Raw genomic sequence first — 14,178 nt, 5'->3', positions numbered from 1 at the left:
GAAAAAGTGAAAAATGGTCCTGCTGGTTTCTGGAGTTAGCGAGGCTCTGATAGTCCCAGCTGAACATTAAAAAAAAAAAAAAAAAAAAAAAGTGACAGAAAATAAACTGGACAGAGGCAAGGACACCCCATTGCCATGTTTAGAACAAGACAGAGCCAAGGCCACTCTGTCACCACAGAAATGACTAATATGAGGCACTGTTGCTCCTTTAAAATGACATCACTAACCCTTCTTTAATCCTCTCATCTTCCACCTAATAACAGTTAAGATACCTGATCACCACACTATTTCTTGTGAGTATCTAATCCAGAAATGGCTTCCACTTCCCTAATATCGCCTTAGATTCACCCCGCCAGCTGAACCCTGTAACAAGCTCTTTCCAATGCCTCCTGCTGAGATGCCTTACACTATCTCAGGAGTGCTTTCTCCCTTGCTGCAATAAAGCTAAATATTCCTAATTTTTTTTTTATTACAGGTATGTTCCTAGTAGTCTTTGGCCAGAGGGCTTTAACAGCATGACGTAGGGATTCAAACAGTGCCATATTGCAATAACTTAGAAGAAAGACAAGCTCCAGAATTCTAAAATATACATATGAAGAGTTTGAATAAATTTGTTTCATAAAATATAAATATGGCAACAGCAATATTTCTAAATTAGTGTGCTATTTTATAAAATGTAAGATTGCAAGTATGGAAGTGCTGCCCAATTAAGAAATGAAATATAGAACTGACATTACCAGAGGCGGGAAAGGGGGTGGGGGGTAAGGGAGGACTTGGTAAAGGACCATGAAAAATGATTACATTGTATAATGTTGAATATACTAATTATCCTGATTTGAGCATCACATATTGCACATAGGTATTGATATTCAACTCTGTACCCCAGATTGCACAGAAATGTATAATTGACTATGTTAACAATAAAAAATAAAGCTACTAATATGGCATTCTGGGCAAAAAAAAAAAAAGAAATATAATTAAACATTGACAATCTCATCCATATCTCTAAACGTTTATGTTTACAAGTTGCTCAAAAATCTATTACAAATTTTGTCTTCTTATTGGGAAAGTGAATCTGTCCTCATGTTAAGCATTGTGGTCAGCATTTATTCAACCTCTTACAGTCAAAGACTTTTTCCTTAGTTGTAAAGCAAATCTGTATTTAAAAAAAATGGAAAACTGCTACTCATGTATTAATAAATTATAAAATAATTCTAATATTGTTACCTTTTTTCTGTAAGTCCTCTCCCAACTTTTTCTATTGTCATTGTTATGGAAATAGTGATCACTGAATGAGTTGGTTAAAATTGACTTGTTCATTTGAGGGGACAACTTATGTCTGTTATCTCTGTATTGATTTTTGATGTTACAAAAGAAGTTGCACCAGGTAAATGAGATTGTATGCATAACAGATGATTAATAAAATGTAAATATTATTATAATTATAATATTTAATTGGGCAACATTTTGACCAACAAAGACACCACACAACCTGCTATACCATATATAAATCTTGTGATGCACATCTGTTGTGAGTAATATATTAAAGATTGTTATGCAAAAAATAAACCCTAAAGAAGTTCTTGGAAATGTTAAGATGTTGATGTTGGCAGTGGAACTAACCTGTTGGGAGAGAAAAACCCCAGCTTAATCTAGTTAATTAACAACAAAACAGCTGGGAAAAATGAAACATCCCTGGTTGTGATTGACTCTAATTGAAAATGACTAATGATACTGTCATTTTTCAGCTTATTTCTGAGGAAACGATGCCTGGAAGATTATAATTGCCCTGTTGACCATTTGTCTGCAGCAATTATTTTGTGTTAAAGGTTGGGATGGAACCATTTGGCCAAACACAGAAGGCTCTCCACACCTTACATTTTCTGGTATATTTAAACATAATTCAATAGCAGTAAATAAAGTATATTATTAGGTTCATATAAGCAGAATTTCTTTTGATAATATAAAAAGTAAGTGAAGCAAACAAGCTGGTTTCATCTTATCACTTCAAGTGACCAAGACAGACATTTAAAATTCCATTAATACTTTCAGTTCTGATACGACAATATTTCAAAAAGTTCATGGTTTCCATGAAAAAACCACAAGCTTTTTGAAGTACCCTCATATATGGATGTGATATAAGCACTTCAAAATACATGCACACATTTAAACAATTTTAATAGAAAGAGTAGTTTTCCAAGTTGAGTTAAAAAACAGTTATAAATAGAAGAAAATGGCATCTGAATGCTTAAGTTCAAGAGAGTTAAAAACAGTTTTGAAAACCAAATAACAAATGGTTTATTTATTTATTTGTAGTCAATGAAACAAAGAAAAGAAGAAAAAGGAAAGAAACTAAATAGGGATGAGCCCAGCTCTTCATCAGGACTCAGCTTGGGAAGTGAGCGTAGGAGCTGAACAGACAGGCTGTCTGATGCAGAATGTGAAGGTGCCAATAGACAGCCAATTTCCTAAGAAAAGAATCATTTGCTGATGTCTTTAATTAGAATTTCTGAAAGCAATGAACATACTAATTATCCATTTAAATACTGGATCTTACACATACATCAAGAGGAATTTTCATTTTCTTATTTAAGAATATCACTTTCTTTTTCATAATTGTTATAGTTTCCAAATGTACTTCCCCCTCCAAAACACAAACAAAAACAAACTTCTCTCATGAAAACAGTGCAGGCTACTCAGACCCTATTCCCTTCTATTAAGGGATAAGACGCTCAGAGTTAAGGAAAAGAGGCATTAGAAATAGCACAGTTTTGATATGTGGACTCAACGCTGAAGAAGGCTTTGTTCATGTACTATCAGAGCAATGGATCACCCTTCAGAAAAATCATCCCTAACCTTTACAAAGAAGTTTTTGATTCGGGCAGAAATTTAAACAGCCCTTACAGCTTTCTGCCTTATATTGCTGGGTGCCATGTTCTGAACTGTGAAGTCATTTATTGAGCCCTTTTGTGTTTTGGCCACCACAAACCCCAGCTAGCCCAGCATTTCCAAGGTTGTGGTCCATATCAAAAGTTGTGTATGAGTCAACTATTTCTCCACACCCCATATCTCTCAAATCAATCTTGCCTCTTTGCCCCTATTGACTTGATATGTTCATTATTCTCCAAATCCAAGGGAGAAGTGACAGAACAGAAATGAGTTTTCACTTAAGTTTTGCTTCTCCTAGTGAACGAAATGAGAAGAAACAGGGAAGTATGGAAGGAAAAAAGAAAGAACAGTGCTGTCTGCTACAAAATGGTTTTAAGGGATGTAGAAAAAAAGGGAAGTTATATCTCCTTGTTCTTTCTTTTATTTCAGGAAGGTAATTCCCCCTTTACATCATTAATGCAATAGCAGGAAGTAGATATGCTCAGGCGTGGCAGACTCCAGTTCTGATCTCAAAGTGGCCGAAGAGTTGAATGTATGGATGGAGGTGTGATAAGTTAGCATCAACTGCTTGGATTGTTTTACATACAGTGAAAGCAAAAATTTTCTCATTGACTTTCAATTAAGACTTTTCCCTCTGTTTTTTTTTTTTTTAAATAAAGGTATGAAAGTAAAAGCCAAATTTAATGCACATTTGTAATCTGTAAAGTTTGTGCAAAACCCTGGCTCTTAGTCATATACAATAAAGCATAAAGTCTTTGAGGATCAACCAAGAGTAGATAGAATGGACTTAAGCAATGATCTATTTGTCCATTTCATGGCTTGCTACAATGAGAGTCACTCTGTTAAACACTGTGTGGACTGGCTTTTATTAGAGCATCAATAGAAACCCTGAAATTTGCTGATTTTAGAATTTTCTTTAGCTCTACAATGTAAATATTCAACACATTGTTAGTTTATGAAAAATGATCATACTGGGCTTGGGACTATATTCATATTATTTCCTGAATAAATGTATGTCGATATCTACAAAGAAAACTGTGCCTTTTACCAGCTGGTGTTTGGACATTATGTTTAGGCCCAAACTTTAAATTTACCTAAGGAAAAGTCCCTTGTAAACTGTAAGGGAAACAATTTTCAAGCTTGGGCCAGGCACAGGGGAAACAAAGTGGTGACCTTAGAGACAGAGTCTGAGTCATGGTAATGTTTGCAAGGACAAACTCGTTCTGTATAATGAGGTTATTGACCTGCACTGTTTTAGAGCAGTTTTAAACATGAGGGTGAGGCTCCCTATATCTCAGCCTGCAGCATTAGCTGAGAAACCAAGACTGATCAATAAGCAGCCACCATTACAGGCTCTCGGGAAACTTCATAATAATGGAAGCCGTTATAATTTTGGTCAAGAACAGAGAATAAGGTAACCTATACATAATGTCTATTTATCACTGGACTCTCATTTGCAAATGGAAGCCATTGATTAGCTATTTTCTGAAAACTGACCTGGCTTTCCATTTCTCTCCTCATGTAATAGCCCAAGAATAAACGCGCTCTAGACTTCAAAATGCACATGGAAAAGGGAAAGAAATGGAAAGCTTTCTCCCATGCCAGCATTTTACCAAAGAGAGAAGTAATTACATGACGTTTCACTAAAAATTCTTGACCCAATAAAGTACTGAAGCCCGAATGCTGATTTTCCTCTTTCATAAGAAAGAGCAACAAAGAAAAGAAAGGTCACGGACTATATTGTGATTCTTTACAGCTGTTGGAGACAGACAGTATGATGCAGTAGCTTGATTTGAATTAAGCCAAACAATATGAAAAGCATCGAGGCTGGCAAGCAAAGCAATAAAGCCTCAAAGAATTTAATCTACCTTGAAGGTGGGACTACTTTTTGTATTGATGGCAGCACACCAGGACAGAAATGAGTCCTTTAATGCAATGACTCGTTAATAGCCTTAAGATCACAATATATAAATAGGATATGTTGATCAAAAAGACAGCTTTGCCTCTACGATTGCAGTATAGCCAATATTTCCTTACAAGTTATTTCATTGAGTATAAACAGACCCCATCAATAGCAAATGTACAACAGGGGAAGCATAACCCATTATGAGGTAATGGATATTGCTAGAGGTTGCTTCATTACCTTCACTGGCTGAGTGGCTGGTTTTTCCTTGTACAAATGCTGCCCTTTAGACAAAATCCCTTCCACATCCGGTTGTTTAGCTTGAACTGCTGCTTCAGTTTCCTGGGGAAAAGAACCCATATAGTGCAGATTAACTTCACAGTTAGCAATAAAATTACTAAATTTAAATATACCCTTGGAGACTCCACATGTATTGCAGATCGATTTGTGCAAGGTAGGTAGGGACACACAAAAGTAGCTTTTGGTGCAGAGAAAAGAAATAGAGGTCTCTGTGAAACATACTAAACTTAAAAAAAGTAATGCAAAATCTTATTGAATTATATCATAATACAGCTATATAGAAATGCAGACACTAACTTTCTATTTTTCAAAAAAGTAAAATGCAATTATGAGAGGTACAATTTATTAATATAATTTACATGTATAAATACTAGTATTACCTTTAATAATCTCAATAATTCTAATGCTTATTTTACTTTACAAAATTCTTATTTTACAGGATTTTATTTTGGGCTTAAATCTAAAATTTTGTTTTAAAATAGAAATCAAATACTCCTTTATACATCACTGTCGAAATCATTAAGTTTCTTTCCAAAGGGTAAACACTTAAAGCACAGTATCAAAACTTATTATTTATTAAGAAGTCAAACTAAATAGGCTTTTTGAGGAATAAGTAAATTAGTGTTTTATTGTTTGTTTTTCCTTAGCCTGGAGAAGACTGAAGCATGACAGAAAAAAAAAAAAATCCCTTTAGATATATGAATATAGAGTGTTTTGTTACTGGCTGCTGTCTAGCTCTCTTGAAGAGAGGACAAAAGAAATGTGCATAAATTGAAGCTGAAGGAAGTGAAGTTAAATATTACAGAAGACTTTTTGGGCGGAACACTTGTTAAACACTAGGATAGAGTATCGATTAATCAATGTCAGGCATCAGTCAGGACCTGAGCAATCTTCCCCAGAGAGTGGCTCCTGATTAACCCGTATCTCTCTTTCTCCCTCTCATACCCTGGAGCTTCCCAGAACTGCTGTATGTACGTGTCTTCATGACACTGTTTCCTTTATATACTGTTTATAACTGTTCTCTCTCAGCTCATCAGGACAAGAAAGCCAGGAACCCAAATTACTATAACCTCACACTGCACGGTAGGGTGTCTTGTACCTTATGTGTGCTCAGCACATACCCTTGAGAGGGACCAGTTCTCTAGTTCTTATTATATACCAGTGGAAGACAGGCACTTTGGTCAGAAGTGTCCATAACATTAAGACTGACCTTGTGTGTTAATGGGTATGTGTGCAAATCTCAGTTCCTTTAGAACAGGAGTTTAGCTATTTCACTCTTATAGTACTGCTGATTGATGGTCTTACTGCCTATTGCCAGGAAAAGGTATTGTTCCTTCAAAGTGCAGTACCCGGAATGACTATAACTCTTTGCTAGAGGTAAAAATTGCTCTGATCTCAGATCAGGAATGGGAAATATCTAGTTTAGGCACTGAATTCCTAATAAGTCCCTAGCCACTATAAATTCACTTTTAAATGTCCCATTTGCAAAACATTCTGGTGTAGTGAATGGTTACCTGGTCTCAAAATACTCTAGGAGAGAAAACAAAATATGTTACTCTAAAGTAGTGGAGGAAAAAGAATATCTTTAGTAAGGTAAAAATGATTTAAGAAAAGGAGAAAAGTAACTGCATTTTCCCACCTATATATATGTAAACTATGTATATCATAAATTGCCAAGCCAAATCCATGTATGATGTCTAAATTATACATTTTAATTTATATATGCACTATACATCTAAACTGATGAATTAACTTGAAGCAGTGTTCACCTCCGTTCATTTTGTATATGTTTACCTAAGATAAAGCACTGTTTTCTATTTTCTCACTGACTACCAGCGACATTCCTTGTGATATTCATTGATATTGATAATTACTGGTAATAGACAAAGTTTTCTGAATAGCTTCATCATGTCCATAGACTATATTACTGATGATAGTATAGTTACCATTTCTATAATAACTGCTATTTACCTTCCCCAAGCCCTGATTCAAACAGATTCCCATTTTACAGATGAAAAAATGAGGCTGGGTGGGGTAGCAGAGGTGGTGGCACTGATGATGTGAATAACTTGCCCATGATCACAAGGGAAGTAGGAGAATTAATATGCAAAGAGTTTGATCTGAATCCAAAGTTCACGCCGTTTCCACTAGTATAAGCTACCTCTGCACGTCTTTTTAAAAATCATTATTCATTTATTAAAACATATTGATTTTACATATTTATGGGGTACAGAGTTATATTTCAATACGTGTATAAAATGTGTGGTGATCAAATCAGGGTAATTAGCATATTCGTCATTGCAAAATTTAATCATTTCTTTGTGTGGCTCTGCATATCTTATAAAAACTTACAGCATATCATCTCAGTGACTTGTTCTAATTAATGTTATTTCTCAGCATTAAGAAATTTTACTTTCATCATCTGAAGTTATTTCACATTATCACATGTGCTGAAAAAATCTCATAACTCTGATAATAAAGGAGAATCAAATTTGGCCTGCAAAGTCATTGGTGTTGTGGAGTACGTGTAGGGATTCCAGATAAACTCTGTGGCCAGACCATGTGAGATGAGTCACTATGGGTAGGAGTATGGCCACTTGATGTAACAGTAGTCATTCCTATCCACTGAAATTTTTGTAAAATAATACAAAAGACCATTGTTCCCCCCACCACCCTGCAGTCTTATTTAAACTGTTCCACCTCCTTTGTTCCATCCTTCATAACACATTACAATTAGTCAAATTGTATGTGTGTGTGTATAAGTTTGACCATCACTATAGAATTATCCTGTATGAGAGCAAGACTCATGTCTACCTTATTCACTCATTATATTCCTGGTAGTGCCTATCACATAGTAGGTGCTAAATAAAAAATTGTTGAATGGGAAAATAAATATTATTGCACTTTGAATCTGCAGGAATTAAGTCAGGCTGTGTTTTAATAGTGACATTTGTTCATGCAGACGGTTGAATGTTTTCATGGCACAGATAATTAATTTTCTTTCTAAATAATTTGCTACATACAGAATCTACTCCTCTACTTGTAGATTTACTTTATTTTTTAAAATCTTTACATCTTTATGTTACTGATTACAATAAGACTCTAAAAACCCACTTTCTTGATTAGTTAATATGTGATTATTTTATACTTAATTAATCCTTCAGTAACTTCCTTTTATCTAAAATTCCATTTCTTTGATGTTTTCCTTCTTCCCCAAAATATTTACGTAATTTAGTCTTCATCTAGAGTCTACAAATACACGTTTTAGCAAACAAATGAATATTTTATATCACAGACACATGAGTATGGGACCTAAAATTAGTCACTTTATAATTATTACACTTGAAGTACAGTAAATGTTTCTTAATCTTGGTTTGTAATTTCAGTGGAAGAGTAAACCTGGAGTGGCTGGAGGACTGTGCTTCCTATCAAAACTAGCAACTTCCTGAATATTAAAACCTGTGATGTCCTAGCACAGAAAGTTTCAGCCCTGCTTCCAAATACTCCCACTTCCTTTTTCTTCTTCACTCATTGAGTATAAGATGACAACATTCTCCTCAGATTCCCTTCAATTTAACTTGTCTCTCTGTCCCAAAATACAAATATATAATTTATATTTGATACATTTGACACAACTTTTATCTTTCATAGTATTTATACAGTAAAACCTTTTGCACTGGACACCAAACTTCTCATATTATTCCTATATAAAAAAATTATTTTCTTAAAACAGGGTGTGGTATTGGAAGATACCCATTGCATTGTCCATTCAATATATTTATCAAATGATTTTGAGGGCCTACCATATGCTAGACATTGGGATACAGCACTAGACAAATTTCTAGTCCTCACACATACATGCTTATATGTGATCATATACATGTATATACATATGTATAATATATATTGTACATAATACACATACATGTGTATAATATGTACACATACACATATGCATGTGTGTGAAAACATGTATAGACACTGTAAATATATGTATATGTATGCTATGAGGAAAGATTAAACAGAGTAAGGAAAGAGTGACAGTGGCCCCAATTTTATTAGGTTTGGTGAATATAGAAAGCCTCTCCTCTCAATAGGAAACTGAATGAAGTGCAGAAATGGGCCATGTAAACATACTGGAGAAAAGTATTTCAGGTAGAGGGAAAAGTAAGTGCAAAGTCCCTAAAATGGTGAGAAGTTTGTCTTATATAAGGATTCAAAGTAGTATAATACTCTGCTAACGTAAATATAGGATCTTTTAGGTGCTAATAGAGGATAGGAAAAAACTCACTCTCTCTCTCAATCGTGTATACCAAGAACTTATTACTTTGTAATATTTGTTAGAAACCAACCCTGATTTGACTTTTTAAAAGTGATGTCTAGTGGCAGATTGGAAGAAGGATTTTAATGATAAAGAGGTTGGCGAAAGGAGCATGGTTAGGAAAGTCTTTTAGAAGTCCAAGTACTTATTGAATAAACAGGAGCAGCATGGCTGTTTAGGAAGAATCACTCTTAAGAAAATGTTGTGGGTATAAGATTTGCAGGATTTGATGAGGGAAAAGAAAATGTTGCAAGTCACTGAGAATTTTATACCTTGGGAAAAGGAGACTAGGGGTGTAAGGCAAATAAGATAAGCCTGTATATGAAAACATGCTAATGTGTTCAGGTTGAGCACATGAGTCAAGGTGCCTGTGAGTGACAGTGATGCAGATGTCCAGTGGATAATTGGGAAAAAAAAGTCTAGTATGCAGATTAGGTGTCAGGCTAGGAATATAGAATTGGGTGTAAAAGCAGCTGTTGGACAAAATTGTCTACGTTGTACTTGTAGAGTATGCAAAAGGATAGGGCCAGAATTAGGTTATCTACCTCCACAGGATAAGAGAAGAAAGATGAACCAATAAAAGACAGAGAAAGGGAACAGAAAGCAGAAGTTGAAACAGGAGGTTGAAACAGAGAGGTTAAAACCCCAAAGGGAAGTGAAAAGAGAATTATGTGAAGAGAGTGGTCACCATCTTGTTTACTACAGATAAGCAAGGAAGCTAAAGAAATAATACTAATATTAATACTGAATATATCCTTCGTTGGGAGGTAAAAATATGAAAGGGAGTTTAAAGCTAATGCTCTCTGTTTTCTTTGTGAATAGAATATTCAATATGGTCCCCCAAAATTTACTTCATGATTCTCTTTTTAAAATTCAGCAAATAGGTTTCCGACAACAAACTTACAAGATGTACCTTATATGGGGAGCAACCATAAAAAACTCAGTCTAGCTTCTGTTTTCAGCAAAACAAATAAATGGGAACAATTGCTCTGGAAGATCAAGCACTACACACACACACAATCTTTAGAGATAATATTTAATTATGGTAGAAACCTAAAATTTTGAGTATTCATTCATTCTCTATGATAAAAAAATTCTGAATAGGATTTTTAAAAAGTCTTGCACAATTTTAACGAGTTCATATTTAAAGTATATTTCATGGGAGCTGGGTATTTCTTTTTTCTTCCTTTAAATCTGTTTATAAATGCAATCCAGTGTAAATTCTATACCTTAAAATACTGACCACAAATATTCAATAATTTCACCCATGTTTCAGATATGCAGCCAAATGATTAACATCCTCTTTTTCTTGCCCTATATTCTTCAATCACAAATAAATAGTTCTAAAGATCACAAAGAATAGACACCACTATTCAGAGGTACTGGCAAATAGACATAGTTAGAAGACTGCATTTGATATTACAAGGCATTTTTATTAGGAAAAACACACATTTTAATTGATGAAATTTTCACTGACAGATGAACAGAAACAGCAGCAAGGCTGACATTAAGGCAGCCCAAGTATGACCTCGAGCTCCAAGTTGTAAGCTGGTGCTTGCTAGATGGACTGAGGAAAAGGTGGTATGCCAAATGAAATGTACATGATTTGCACCTGTAGGAAGTAGAATATTCCCTTTTCAGGTCACCAAAGAAGACTTAGATTTAGTTCTCTGGTGAACAAACATTGCCATGTCACATCATTTCCCTCTGTAGAAATGTTTCCTATTAGTATGTCCTTTCATCATCACTGTGGTCATCTCTTTATCCTTCAGTGAAAGAATGAAGAGGTTAAATCGCTAGATGAGATTTACTCTTGGTCCTATAGAAATAGAGCAGTGGGTCAGAGAAATCATGTTCAGCTCTAAATTCTTTGTGGTTACTTCTCCTTGGCACATTTTTGGAGAACTAGATATCTAATTACATACACCTTTGATAAATCACCTTAGAATATTTCGAAGACGAGTTTCTACAATTTACCTCACTACATTTATTTGCAGTGTGAATTTACTAGTTAAAAGATAGGTCAGTTATTGAGGGCAAGGTATTATTGCTTGAAGGGTCAACTGTAGTAAAATTGAACTAAATTCACATAAAATATTCTTTAGTATATTTTTCTTAAGTGAAAAGTGAGGAAAATACACTATAACAAGCTGCTAATCATCCTGAAAAAGTGGAAGAATAGGTGAAATAAAATTAAAAATTCTGATTTACTGCCATGCAAATAAAAGTTGACATGCAAAAGCAAAAAAGCAAAGCAACAAACAACCCACCCCAGAAAAACCAGATAACTATGCAGAGATAAGAAAGTGCTGCTAAAGTTCTTAGCTGTGTTGAAAATGGCAACTAACTGCTATAATGATATTAACTGCTATAATAATGTTAACAAATTAGAGTTTCTAAAGGTTTACTCTGTGTCAGACACTGTGCTTTTTATACATTTTTCCTAATATTTATGCCCCTGCAAAAAAGATTTTATTTAATTTCACAGAAGCTGAACCTGAGAGAGATTAGGTCAATTGTCCAAGACCATGTAGTTTGCAAATGGCAGAGTTGAGATTATATCTGGGAAGTGGGTGTCACCAAATTCCCACTTTCTTCCTCATTCTTCTTTGTATACTCTGTGTGTGGGTGTGAGTGCACGTGCATGTGTACACGTGCTTATTATGACTTCTTGCTAAAATTGGCAAGACTAAAAATATAAAAATAAAATAAATTGGCAGACATGTTTCTTAATATCTTGTTAATTCTTTCTCCTCTTTAACTCTAATACATTCTACATTATCCTTCTAGGGTATAAATGACAGAAAATCCTGTCACTTCCCACTGAAAAGGAAATAAATTCTTACATAGCTATAAAAATGCTCTGAGGGTTTCTCTGTGGGTTTATGATTGCCAAACCTCTGATATCCAGGTCAGAGAACTGGTTTGAGTAAACCTTTTATCTCACAAATGGCCTCATATCTTTATATGATTTAAGATGAGGTGAAGAAGGCCAGCACTGAAATGGAAACATAGCTAATTATAGTGGCCAGTTTTTGTAAGTAGAAAGTGTTCAACTTCAAAGAACATTCAGACAAGAAATTCTTCACTAAATTTCAAGAGAAATACTCACTTCTAATAATAGAAAGTTTCACTTACATTTTCTTCCTCTGCCTTATTTTTAAGGTCCCAAGAAATCCAAGATTGTGTACCAGAATTTAAAGACCCTTCTGATACAAGGAGGGTTTTATTTTGATCATAGTTTTGACAATTTACTGCAATGCCATGCATAATTTTAAGGAAATAGTTTATATTAATTAGGCAATAGGGAGTAAACCTTCATTAACACTCACTAGGAGAATATCATGGTCTATTTTTAAATACAGCCCTGATAGGTTTTTTGAAATGGAGTAACTCTAAGCGCATTTAGTTTTAGTTATTTCTTATTAAATGGCATTACTAATGTTGGGCAGTTGCTGATCTTACAAGCAGTAAAGCACAGATTAGTGATGAAAAAAAGATGGAATAAAACCTCTGAGGGTGAAAGTAGCAAGTTATATGAAAATTAATATATACTTATATTTTCTAAGAATTAATTTATTGAACATTATAATTCGAATTCAACTTTAAGCTGATTGTGTGTGTGTGTGTGTGTGTGTGTGTAACTAGAAATTTGGTGCTCCTAAGGATAGTATAACAGGGATACATTTGCTTTGTTTTTCTTTATTACTTTTAATTTATTTAAGTTTATTTCATTTTAACTATTGCTAACCTTAGAATATAAAAATATGTTTATAATATGAATATATATCTCAATACGCTATAGAGTATATAAACAGCCTTTTCACATATGTCCAAACATTCACTTATTTATTTGTTCATTTGACAAACCTTTATTACACGTTTAGTATGTTTCAGTGTCTGGGCTAGGAACTGGGAATGCAAGAGTTCAAACATGTATAACAAGCAGCAAAGTACAATGGAACACAGGGAAGGAACTGATTAGTTCTATGTTTGATGAACAAGAGGGCCAGGACAGAAAGGCTTGAACAAAGGCTTGGAGCAGAAACAGCTCATGCACTTGGTTTACAAGGGGATGAATGGTAGAGAGAAAGTATTCCAAGAGAGAAATCTGGTATATGTAAATGCAGGGACCAGAGGCAGTATGGAGATACACATGGGAGAATGGAAAGACATAGTGCAGGACCAGAAGACAAGAGCCAGAGAAAAGAAGCGTCTTTTATATGACCCTCAAGACCTTAGTGGAGAAGCTTTAAAAGGTAAAATGCATTTTGGAATCAAAGAGTCTTAAGATATTTAAACAAGGGAAGGGCACTTTTGTATTCAGTTATCTTCTACAAATGAACACACACACACACACACACACATATGTGTGTATAGATGAATAGATAGATATAAGATCCATTAATACATGGTTTTCTATTCAGATAATTTGGATCTGATGAGATATATATGCTGCTGCTGAAATCAAAGAAATTCAAGTGACAACCTTTTCTTTTGCAAAGATAAGTGTCCATTCACTTAGAGCTTTCTTATTTATAAAGAGTACCTCCTGCCATTTGGCTGTTTTGTCAACTACCATGACCAACAGTTTGTCTATCTAATCTAACATATCATTGTAAGGACTGCTATTGTTATATGAACAGCTATGAGTGTTAAAAAAAATTAGGCTTTGTAGACATTATCTATTGCATGACATATCTCAATTAAAGAGATGTTGTAATGTAAAAAAATGCATTTTTTTTTTTTTTTTTTTTTTTTTTTT

The 14,178-nt window shown here is 34.3% G+C and overlaps 1 protein-coding gene across 1 annotated transcript in view; it reads right to left on the bottom strand.

Moving 5' to 3' along the window:
- The window catches only part of DMD (dystrophin), a 734,955-nt gene that overhangs the window by 691,892 nt on the left and 28,885 nt on the right, over window positions 1–14,178 (bottom strand). The window contains exon 2 of the mRNA XM_008577619.1: window positions 5,033–5,134. The gene's annotated coding sequence lies outside the window, so the exon portion shown is untranslated. The remainder of the gene's footprint in view (window positions 1–5,032; window positions 5,135–14,178) is intronic.

This window comes from Galeopterus variegatus, unplaced genomic scaffold (assembly GCF_000696425.1).
Source record: "Galeopterus variegatus unplaced genomic scaffold, G_variegatus-3.0.2 Scaffold69, whole genome shotgun sequence".
In the NCBI taxonomy this organism is placed as follows: domain Eukaryota; kingdom Metazoa; phylum Chordata; class Mammalia; order Dermoptera; family Cynocephalidae; genus Galeopterus; species Galeopterus variegatus.
Note: the sequence above shows the minus strand (reverse complement) of the source record. Positions and strands in the feature narration are given on the sequence as shown.